Here is an 11,343-nt window from a genome sequence, read left to right as displayed (position 1 = left end):
CTGCTACGCCCATAAAGTATAAGAAAACCCTACTATTTAAAGCGTTTGCTGAAGACATATTTGCACCGAGAAGCCACATTATTGAACAATTACTTGAAGCGACAACTCGTGGCTCTTAGGGTTTGTCAAGAACTCATTAATATCTTTTAAAGACAATTTTATTACAGACCAGAACAAGCTTTCAGCAGAGAGAAAGTAGAGAGGAATCCCTTGTAATTAGGCGTAAGTCCTGCTGGAGTTCTTTAGGGACGATCCTACAAGCTGTATATAACTCTGAAGCACTTGTTTGATCGTAGAAATTCCACACATTACCATAACCCCTCATTGTCTATACCGTTCGCTTAAACCTTGTGTGACGTTTTAATGCTTAAAATAGTTTCTTTAGGCTCTAAAAAATCTAGGCTATTTATTTTTTGACATACTGCATGTAAAAAACATTTTGTTTACGTACATAATTTTGTTTTTCCATTTGCAGAAAAAAATGTAACCATCAAGTAATTCCTCATTTTGTGCTAAAAAGGTTTTGGCGAATATACATTAATTGGCCTCCTTAACACATTGTGTTTCGGACATTAGATAACTATTGCAACATCATAACGTCACAGGGAATACGTGTATCAAACATCTGTACCGTGTGCATGTTGCATGTTACATGTCAGAAACTCACCGCTGTATAGTTTAAGATGTCCCATCCACCTACTTTTCGTGCTATTTTACCTCCCAGTGTAACTTGCAATTTAACTATGTAAAGGTAACACAACAGTCAGAGCCGCAAGTTTCGCGTTTTACTTCTGATTCTCATGTATTTAACATTAGGGGCCTACATATTGCATATCAATTTCAACAAAAACACCTTTCTGACTTATGATAATCCTTAAAAAATCATTTTATGATTTTTAGCAACACACATGAGCCTTCAAGTACAGCAACTCTCAATTTTACAAAGATATTAATAATTGGTAATTTATCCAAAACTGTCCCTTGCTACCTCAGAATGTCCGACCATAATATTCCAGAAATAAAGACTAATCTAGTTGCTAGCGCTAATACATAGCTACCAGTAATTGTGATATTCGCTCTAAACTGAAAAGTCCTGGCAAATATGGAATAATAATCATTTGAGACTGTGTGTTCTTTTGCCTGTGACATTCCGCTAAGTAAAAAAAACCCAATGACAAACGAAGCGTCGACTTGACAAAAATAATGCATACTCTAAAAGTAGAGTTGTGGGAATTGTCAACAGATGTCAAATACCACAGAAAATGTCTGCTTTCGTTGTATAACGTTAACTTGATTAAATTCGAAATTTAGAAAATGTGAGTGTATTTTAAAACATGTTTATTACTCTTAACTTCTGAAGTTGTACATAGCGAATTATTTTGACTTGAGTCGAACATTTACTTGGGTGTCATTTTTCAACATGACATATTGAAACCAAATTTGTTAAATAAAGAGATTTTTATAATCCACATAACGAAGTTGCGAGAGTCAGTCAGTACGTCCGTCCATTAGTGCTGGGGTTTTCTTTAAGCCCATCTCCTATTAAAATACTTCATGGAATTTTGTAAAACTTTGTGGGCATTTAAGACAAAATGTGCAGATAACCAGGAATTTCCGATTCCATTATTTTTTGGGGGGAATTTCGGTCCTTTTGAACATAGAATTATGGCCCTAAGTTGAATATATCAATGAACAGTTTGTAAGCGCAACTCCTCTCCAACTGCTGCATGGAATATAATGAAAATTTGATGGCATTTAAGACACGATGTGTAGATGTGCATATTACCAGAAAATTCTGATTTCATTATTGTTTTCTTATTTTTTTAATATTTGGCCCCTTTTTAACTTAAAATATTTTTAGATGACAAAGTTAGACAAAGGAATAGATTTGATAATTTTCAGGAAGTTTTTTGCAAGTTATGCTCTTTATTAAATTAATTTTGTGTATTTAATGCATACCTTTAAAAATTGCCATTCATTATGTGTATCATTGTCAAGAAATACCTAGGGAATGTGGGGTAAGTGAACTTGCTCACTTTTTCTTTCGTTTAAATTGTAAGTTGTAAGATTGCAGCATTATGGAATTGTTTTCTTTAAACCAATTCTGAAATCAAATATATAAAAAAATCATTTTCACAGAATTTAGGCGAAAATAAGGTAAATTAGTTCAAAAGAAGCACAATTTATATGCGCTGTAAATTGCAACTTTTTTAAAAACACGTATGAAACTGTACCTCCCAGGTCGTCCATCGGAATTTTTTCAGACCGGGAGCTACAGACCTGCAGCTGCAGACAGGCATAAAACAGCGTTTAATCCACAGCACTGTGTATACTGTATGCGTTGACAGGAATAGATAGTGTGACGTAAAAAATATTGATTTTTTAAAATTTTCAATACAAAAGAGTCCTATATTATATTAGCCTCCAGTAAAATGCAGGGAATTCGATTGTTATAACTCAAAATAACTTAATAACTTAATTATGTTGTTTTTCTTCAACAGAGTATGACAAAATGTAAAATTAATTAAACCACTTTATTAGTTCATATATAAAATGTTTATGACTTTCTTTCCCCTTTAACACTGTTTTGTGCAATGAATAACTTATAACACTGATTCTTCCTCATCTGTGCACTCAGAAGGATTTTCTTCTCTTTGCCTCCTCGGTCTTGAAAGGTGGTGGCACTAGGGCGGCGGGGTAATTTGATCCCCTTATTAAAAAAAATCAGTGCCCTCAGTGTTGACCTCAGGGTCTCTCAGGGCTCCCTCAGTACCCTCAGTGCAAATCTCGGGGCCACTCATGGTTTTCTCAGTACCCTTAGTGCCAACCACAGGGTCTTAAGGGTTTTCTCAGTGCCACTCAGGGTTTAATTACCTCGGGGTTTTAGATAGTCTCGGGGTTTTTTCATTACGGTAATGTGAGCCAAAGGGTTGTAACTCTAAAACCTGCTGTGTTGCTCTCTACACTGTTGACATTTTCAAGCACTTGAACCATGAAAACTTTACCAAATGTCCCTACCAAATTCACAAAATATAATTATGCAAATAACATATATCGCATACTAAGTTGACACGAGTCCTACGTGTCATCAGGAGAAGAAAGTGGTACCTATATGTAGTTCTGTTTCATGTGCAATGAACATGTAAATTAATGACTCCCCTCCCCATCCCTTCCGGGGGGAGGGACTCAATCTATATTCCAGACCAGACATATTCCTAAAACTCTAAACCTTATCCCTTCTCGTTCAGAATCCAAATCATTAAACTTGGGATAAAAGGATGAAACGTATGGCTACCTACCAGATGAAGACACTGTTGACAACTGTTGTAGCTCCAAGGTGTGTAGGTCAAATCTTCTCATACATCAACCTTTAAGTTAGTGCACGAGACCACATAGGCTAGGGAGAAGACTGCGGAACTCCTCTACAAGGATGGCTGACGAGGTATGGGAGGCAGTATTTGATCCGAATCACTCTTTTGGTCGAGCTGCGGAATTCCCATACTAAGAATGGTCGGTGTCACGACAACCGTCGTGTGTCTCATCAGTCGAGCAATATAAGAGGAACATCAATTAGTATTTACAATTGTTCTCTCTCTCTCTCTCTCTCTCTCTCTCTCTCTCTCTCTCTCTCTCTCTCTATATATATATATATATATATATATATATATATATATATATATATATATTCACAAAAATAAATAATGAAAAAAAAATTATGATAACAGTTCCATCCTATGTCCTCATATGGTGGTATATTTGTCCTCAGCGTTCCTCCAGTGTTCATCCGATGTGTCCTCCTTCTGTACCATGTCCTAAAATGACGGCTTCCGTCCACCGGCTTCCAGTGTAGTAAATGAATACATGAAGGAGGTTTCACGGGTGGTATGATGTTAATTACCGGAACACTGGTGACCATTGTTTGCTGACTCATCCCACTTCTGACAGCAATTTGTCACCACAGCCGACGTGTGTCTAGTCAGTCGAGTAATAAGAGGAACATCAGTAAGTATTTACAATTTTAAATAAAATCAAAACATTTACAAATATACGTACTTTGAGATCGGTTACCGTAAAAATAGGTGTCTTCCCACTTAGCCAACATTTTGAAAAAATACAGGTAAAATACAGGTAGATCTGTGTTGGCTAAGTGGGAATGGGGTGCAGGTGGAGAACAAAAGAATTTAATTACAGGTAAGCTATAGTCTGTTTTCGAATACGGGAGAACATTTTATAATCCTTTATTTTAATGTTTTGATAATGCATGTACCGCTATTAGTTAATACATATAAAAGTTTTAAAAAATATGCAATTATCTTGCAGAAAATTGATGATTTACATTTTTTTTTATTTTTTACAAACATTCTCTGGTTATTCTTATTTATTTATTCTGATTATAGGCAAATTTAATGCTCTTTGAATAAACATTTAAAGAAGACTTATGTTTCGATATATATTAAAAATACATATATTGCCGATTATTCTCGAAATAAATTTATGCATTGTAGTTTATCTTTTTAAAATGCAATCATTTATTATTTTTTTTAATCAAACTATTCATCAAACTATTCTCAGGTAACAAATACATTTACATGTAAAAACAGACTATAGCCTCCTGATCACTCATGTGTGAAAATCAAAATGTTGGCCAAGTGGGAATTGAGAATTTCAGAATGTTGGCTAAGTGGGAATAAACCTAAAAATAAGCTCAGTTACACATCGTGCTAGTACTGCAGTGCGTGCTAATGGACCCCGGCTCACTGACCAAAAAACATGGATATTTATAGTATCATGGTAAACAAATAGAACAGCCCGAGTCCATTTTTACCAATACCTTGAGTGACAAAATTGAGGCAACAAAAAGGATCTAAACCTAAAATAAAAATTATAGGTATCCTACAGGAAATATCACAAATGAATAAATTTATTGATTGTGACAGTCTGCTGAAAAATGAATTAGATGAAATTAAAAATTGACATTGGAGAGCATTGGTTAAAGAGACAGTACGGCGCATCTTATCAAAAAGATCGGGTTCGGAATTTTTGTACTACTCATGAATGTATAAACTTTCAGGAAATTACAAAGTTCTCCATGCAATAAATCTAATTATTTCATTAAAATTAATAATTACGTATAACCTATCACATAAATACATCGCAACGTGTTCGGGGTTCAGCCTTCTATACTCTTACGCATGCGTATTTACTGTAAACAAAACACATGCAGGGCTCGCGAAGAATCTCCTGGACAGGTTTGTTGATAGAAATATGTCTTCTCTACTTCTCATAGGTAATAATTCTTCAAAGTGTTTAAAATAACCACAATCATTATTTTGTAAGCATGTATTTTTCGTGTTTATCATAGGAGTTCTACAACCTAAATTTTCTTTATAAATGAGGCCCCTTGAGGGGTTATTTGACATATTTATGTCTGTTCATTTTAAAGTGGACCTAAATTGGTAAACCATTTATAAATTATCGAGTAAGTAAGGGTGTGTTTTATTTAGGGAATCGCTTTAACCTCGTTTTCCATGATGACCGTAGTGGGACGAAGATCTTGTAGTTTTCAGCACGTGTCAATTACTGTCAATCAAAGTCCACGTGGTACAAATAAACGATATAAGATTATTCCGGTTTGTACGACCCTTGAATTTCCGGAAGCTCATAATTACGTTAATTAAGTATGTGAAAGGGATTCTCATGTATTTCAACTATTACAATACACGTTATTTCTTATTTCCTAACTATACAATAGGTAAATCTGAAGTTATTGACACATGTGTTTTCAGCTGTACTGTCTCTTTAATCAATTTGAAAATTCTATACACACTTTTCAAGTCAATGCTAATAGAACAATCAAGAATTAAAAAAAAATATTTTTAAAAATCTTAGTTACAACTAATTCTTAATTCACCTTAGAACTTACTATCATAATGGTGAAATAGGAATACCAAGTATACAATTAAAAAGAAATGGGAATAAACCAAGAGAAAGTGTGAGAGAAAGATACAATTATTTTTAAGGATGATTTTCCTATACTTCATGAATGTAAAAATAGCTGAACCATATTAATGGATATTATTATATTTTGCAATAAGTTCCAAGTATCCGGTGCCAAAGAGATTTTGGTAAGAACCTCGTGAGTTGCAAGAACTTGTGTTCGAACCTTTTGTATCTGTTAATGCAATAAAATATTTTCAAACCAAACCAAGCAAACCAAAGAGATTGAACAGTCTCATTTAAAATTTTAACAAACACCACGTGAGTTTGAATGCTAAAAGAATTTGTAAGAACAATTTGTCAAATTTATGCTTGCGGAAGCAACCTACAACGAAAAACAAAACATGGCTTTGAAAATAAAAACTTCATTACTATGATACCGTATTTCTAGTTATTTCGTGATATAATATTCACTTTTTCAGAATGACTTTTACGTTGCAATAAATACTGTATGAAGAAATTGTTTTTTACTGAAATCTTTTTAAATCGTTATATGACTGGTGCAAAAAATATTGAATTGTTTTTAGATGTATGGTATCAAATTCATTTTACTTTAAACAATAAAGTACACTCATAATCAAATACTGTTTATACACATCCAATGAAGTCAACACATACAAATCTTGTTAGTTTTGTTTTATAAGTACAGAAGATAAAATCAATTATTCTGGTTACTGTCGTCCATCATTTCCTCCCTGTATCTTTGGTCTTTTCCAACTCTTTGGGTTTACATTATTAAAATGCTGAAGTCCAACGTTGGCCCCCATTTATGTTTGTCCTCATCCAATTCTGTTTGAAGTTCGTTTGAATGCTGTAATTCATCGTTGGTCCCCTTTATGTTATTCCTCCTCCATCTTTTTGTGTTGACTTCTTTTCACCTCAGATGTACTGTCCATCATAACCCCCTTTATGTTGGCCCTCCTCCGACTCTGTATTAACATTACGTGGATGTTGTGATCAAGCGTTGGTACTACACCCCCCTTTACGTTTGTCCTTCCAAACTCTTGTGGTTACCATCTTTTGGATGCTGTAGTCCATTATCGGCCAGCTGTTCAGTTTGCACACCTTCAACAAACAGTGTTAATATCAGTTGTCATCTACCAACTCTTTGTGCAAACATCATATGTGACTTTCTCCATACCAAAGATGCAAATGACTTTCTATGAAATCCTTATTTATATAATAGTGTTGTGTTGTGCATGTACTATGCCTAAATAGTAGTCAGGGTTTGATACATGGTGCACGAGCCGGAGGCGAGTGCACTATGTATCAAACCCTGACTACTATTTAGGCATAGTACATGCACAACACAACACTATTGTTATTATTATGCCGACTGTTAAATATACTGACGTGCTTTGCTATAAGTAGCTCTGACGTTCGAGTGTTGACAAGTCCCGTAAAATAATCACCGGAAAAGCAAGCGTTTGTTGTTGTTTTCAAATTACGTGTACGGTAATCAATTGATTTGATTGTTTATTTAATCAACAAGTTGTTGTACAATAAAAAGTCAACAAAGGTTTATGTTCTTTTTAAGAAATAGAGAGACGTTTTGCCTTACCGAGAAAACTCGAAATGTTTAGCAGACGAAATCTCAGTGAATTTTTTTTCTTGAACATTCTTTATCAAGCGTCATTTAAAAAAGCGTTTTTGTGATTCTCATGTAGAATTTCTTTGAAAAATGTTCAATCAATTTGTTCAAAAGTTTATAGGAAACTTTAACTTTAAAATTACCGTCAATAATGAAGTTTTTTTTGGAAAAATGAATAATTTTAATTGCTTGATGTCAGTCGTATATATGTAGTTTTTATATACCTAAATACCGGTATTCATAATAACGGCTAATATAGCGTAGCGGTAACGCGTTGGGCTTCATGCTAGAATCAATGATTTTAGCGTCGTGAGTTCGAATCCCGCTGTCGGCGCTTGAAAGATTTTCGTGGAAAATATTCGCCGTGCTCTATTTCGGCATAGTATGCTTACGCTATATAAATCCTTTGATACTATGCGAAAATAGATGAGTATTGAATATATAGTGACAAACTGACAGAAGGCATAATAATATGTTTTATTCTTATGACTCTAAGTGTTAATGCATCAACATTTTTTTTAATGATAATGATAAATGCTGATGACCATTCGCTATTGCTCTTTTGGCATTAATGCTGTCATTGTCTGACTCAGATGCAATTCAATTCAATTCAATTTATTTCACTTAAACCGTCAACATGACGGTACATGAGGTACACACACACACATATATATATATATATATATATATATATATATATATATATATATATATATATATATATATATATATATATATATATATATATTTACAAATGTAGGAATAGAGTCAGAGGTACATGTACAGTACAAATTAGAGAAAAAAAATATGAGAAAAAGTACAAATGTTCAAGGAGGACAGACTGATTCAAAAATTTCATTTATAAATAAAGTTTTTTAAGTTTTTTAAGTTTTAAAGTAGACAATAATTTAAAAGTGTTTGGTCTTTCACAAAATCTAGGTTCCAAGTATTTTTGTCTAATACATGAAAGAGCATTACATTCTAATATAAAGTGCATTTCATCAGCTATTTGATTGTTATTACATAATGTGCAACATCTTTCATTTAGAGGAATGCCTAACCATCTACCAGTTTCTACAGAAAGTCGGTGATTCGACGTACGGGATTTAACAAGTATTTTTCGAAGTTTTGATGGTAGAATACTCAAATATTTTTCATATCCAAAAGTAAATTTGAAAGTTTTATATCTATGACCTTTTGAAGAATTTGCAATATCAGCCGATCATTTCTGCACAAACTGGTCTTTAAGCCTTTGCTTGACAGCATTTGTAATCCAATTAACATTTACAGTACATTGTTCATTCCAAATTTTTGAAAAACCACACTTATCAAAAAAAGAATGATGCTCACCTACCATTTCACATTCAAGATCATCGCTTGAATAAATCATTGATTAGTTGATTGATTGATTGATTAATTTTGATTATTGATTGATTAATTGATAATTGATTGATTTATAATTGATTAATTAGCATTCATTAATTTGGTCGTAAGTCGTAAGTTCTTTTGTGAAACGCAGCCTAGAATCAGCATCCAAGCTTGTTGGGTGCATCAGTATCACAAGATGCAACATCTATCAAAATTTGGTAAAGATTTAATCAAAAATAACTAAGATTTGTCTATCAAAGGGCACCTGCTCCAAAAACTTGAACCAGCTTTAAAAACCTTCACTTCATCCAGCATCCGAAGAAATATATGTCTCAGATTCAAATTCAAGCCTGTCAAGTGCATAGGTATCATTAGACACATCTTCCATGCACTAGTAACTGAGATAAGGTCGTCAAAGGGCATCTGCTCCAAAAGTTTAAACCTCCTCCAGCGTCCGAAGCCTAGGGCTTAGATTCAGTATCCACGGCTGAGGAGTACATCAATGTCACAAGACACACAATCTATGCAAGTTTGAAGAATATATGACCAGTAACAGGGAAATGGTCATCGAAGGGCGTCAGCTCTAAAAACTTTAACCAGCTTCAAAAGTTTTACCCTCATGAAGCATACAAAACCTATGGCTCAGATTCACCATCTAAGGCTGTGGAGTGCATCAGTATCACAGGGTGCACCAAAGAAGTTAGAACCAATAGTAACTTAGATATAATAAAAGGGCACCTGCTCTAAAAACATTAACCTCCATCAGCATCTGAAATTAATGGCCCAGATTCAGCATCCAAATCTTTCAGGTCCACGAGTAGATCCAGGTGCATCATCCATGCAAGTTTGGTGGAGATAGGACAAGTAATAACTTAAATACAGGACCTGCTCCAAAATCGTTAACGCCGACGCCGAAAGTATATAGCATAAGCTCCCCCCGACTTCGTCTCGGTGAGCTAAAAACATACCCAAAAAATCTATCTTATTTAGATAAATAAGGTTAATCAGTCCAAAACTAGCGCAAGTTTTACCTTATGTACCATTGTATGATAATGGTTTGAGAGAATTAATTAAATTGAATTTTAAATTTAAGCCCATGAGTCGTTTCCAAAAGTATTTGTGCCACATAAGGCGCATGGTTTAACTTGTTACACTCATCAAAAATAACTTTCACATAAAGGACCCTCTATTTCTTTGTGTGACTTTACATTAATAAATTCATTTTTTTCTTTTCATCAACTTCGGACTAAATGCGAGGAAAAAAATGGAAACGACTCTATGGCCATAACGGTCTCCGACGATCAATAGAATCATTCATTATTACGAGTGTGGGATAGTGAAATTCCACCGAGGGGACAAGATTCACGGTCTAGGACGAGGCTATCCCAAATTTTGATTTATCACTCACATTCGACTCACATTTAGATTTTATACAGATCGAAAACAGCTGACCACACAAGGAAAACTGGGGTTGTAGTTGCGTAAATATTTCGAACAATTTTTGAGAGGCAGCTATTTCAATAGAATTTCATTCCGAGTTCAAATCCCTTTTATTCTTTATAAAGTCACGTTGTATACTATAGATTACATCTACATGTTTATGTACTATACATTTTGGGCCACATTTTTATACGTCTGTGAAAGGATTTTTTATGTGATGCAATAGCATGACTTGCTGTTTCAATTTTGATCATTTCAAATCCACGTATTATAGACATTTTGTGTGTGAGTTTTTTATGTGTTTGTTTTTCGAGGGGATGTATGTTTGTTTGTATGCTACCAATCAAACTGAACGATTTGCAGCTTTTTTTTAGGCTTGCGTCCATTTGATCCTTGTTTATGGTTCTGACAATTATTACAAGACTCCAATCCTTGAAGTCAATAAAGATGCCACACTTTTATAAACCTGCTTATCCCCTAGAATCTCTCCCACATTCTTGTCACACGAAACTTTTATGGTATATCAAAACGTAATCTCGCGGGATTAGACGATATTATCAGCTGATCATATCTTTATTAAAAATCGGTTGTTTGGCTTTTCCGATCGCTGCACAATGCTTCTATTTACTGGCAATTTTCAAAATTGTGTGACGGGCGAAGACTTTCATATTAGTGTAATGATTGTTATTAAGAATCCCCCAGCTTGGACGAATTGATGCTCGGGCGAGCAACACAATATATTAATAAGATATTGGTTTCCACCAGGAGACTCTATCGGCTTCTCAAATTTTATACATCGGCATAGACTGAACAACGTCTGTTGGCAGGAAAACTGTCTCGCACTTCCAGTGTATAGAAATCAATTAAAATGAAACATAGGACAAGACATCAGCGAAGAGAAATCAGCATCAGTTTTTTAAGTGTTCCTTTTATTTTTTTTTATTCAT

Source organism: Magallana gigas, chromosome 5, assembly GCF_963853765.1.
Source record: "Magallana gigas chromosome 5, xbMagGiga1.1, whole genome shotgun sequence".
NCBI lineage: Eukaryota > Metazoa > Mollusca > Bivalvia > Ostreida > Ostreidae > Magallana > Magallana gigas.
The sequence above is the reverse complement of the archived record's forward strand: the minus strand, read 5'-3'. Positions refer to the sequence as shown.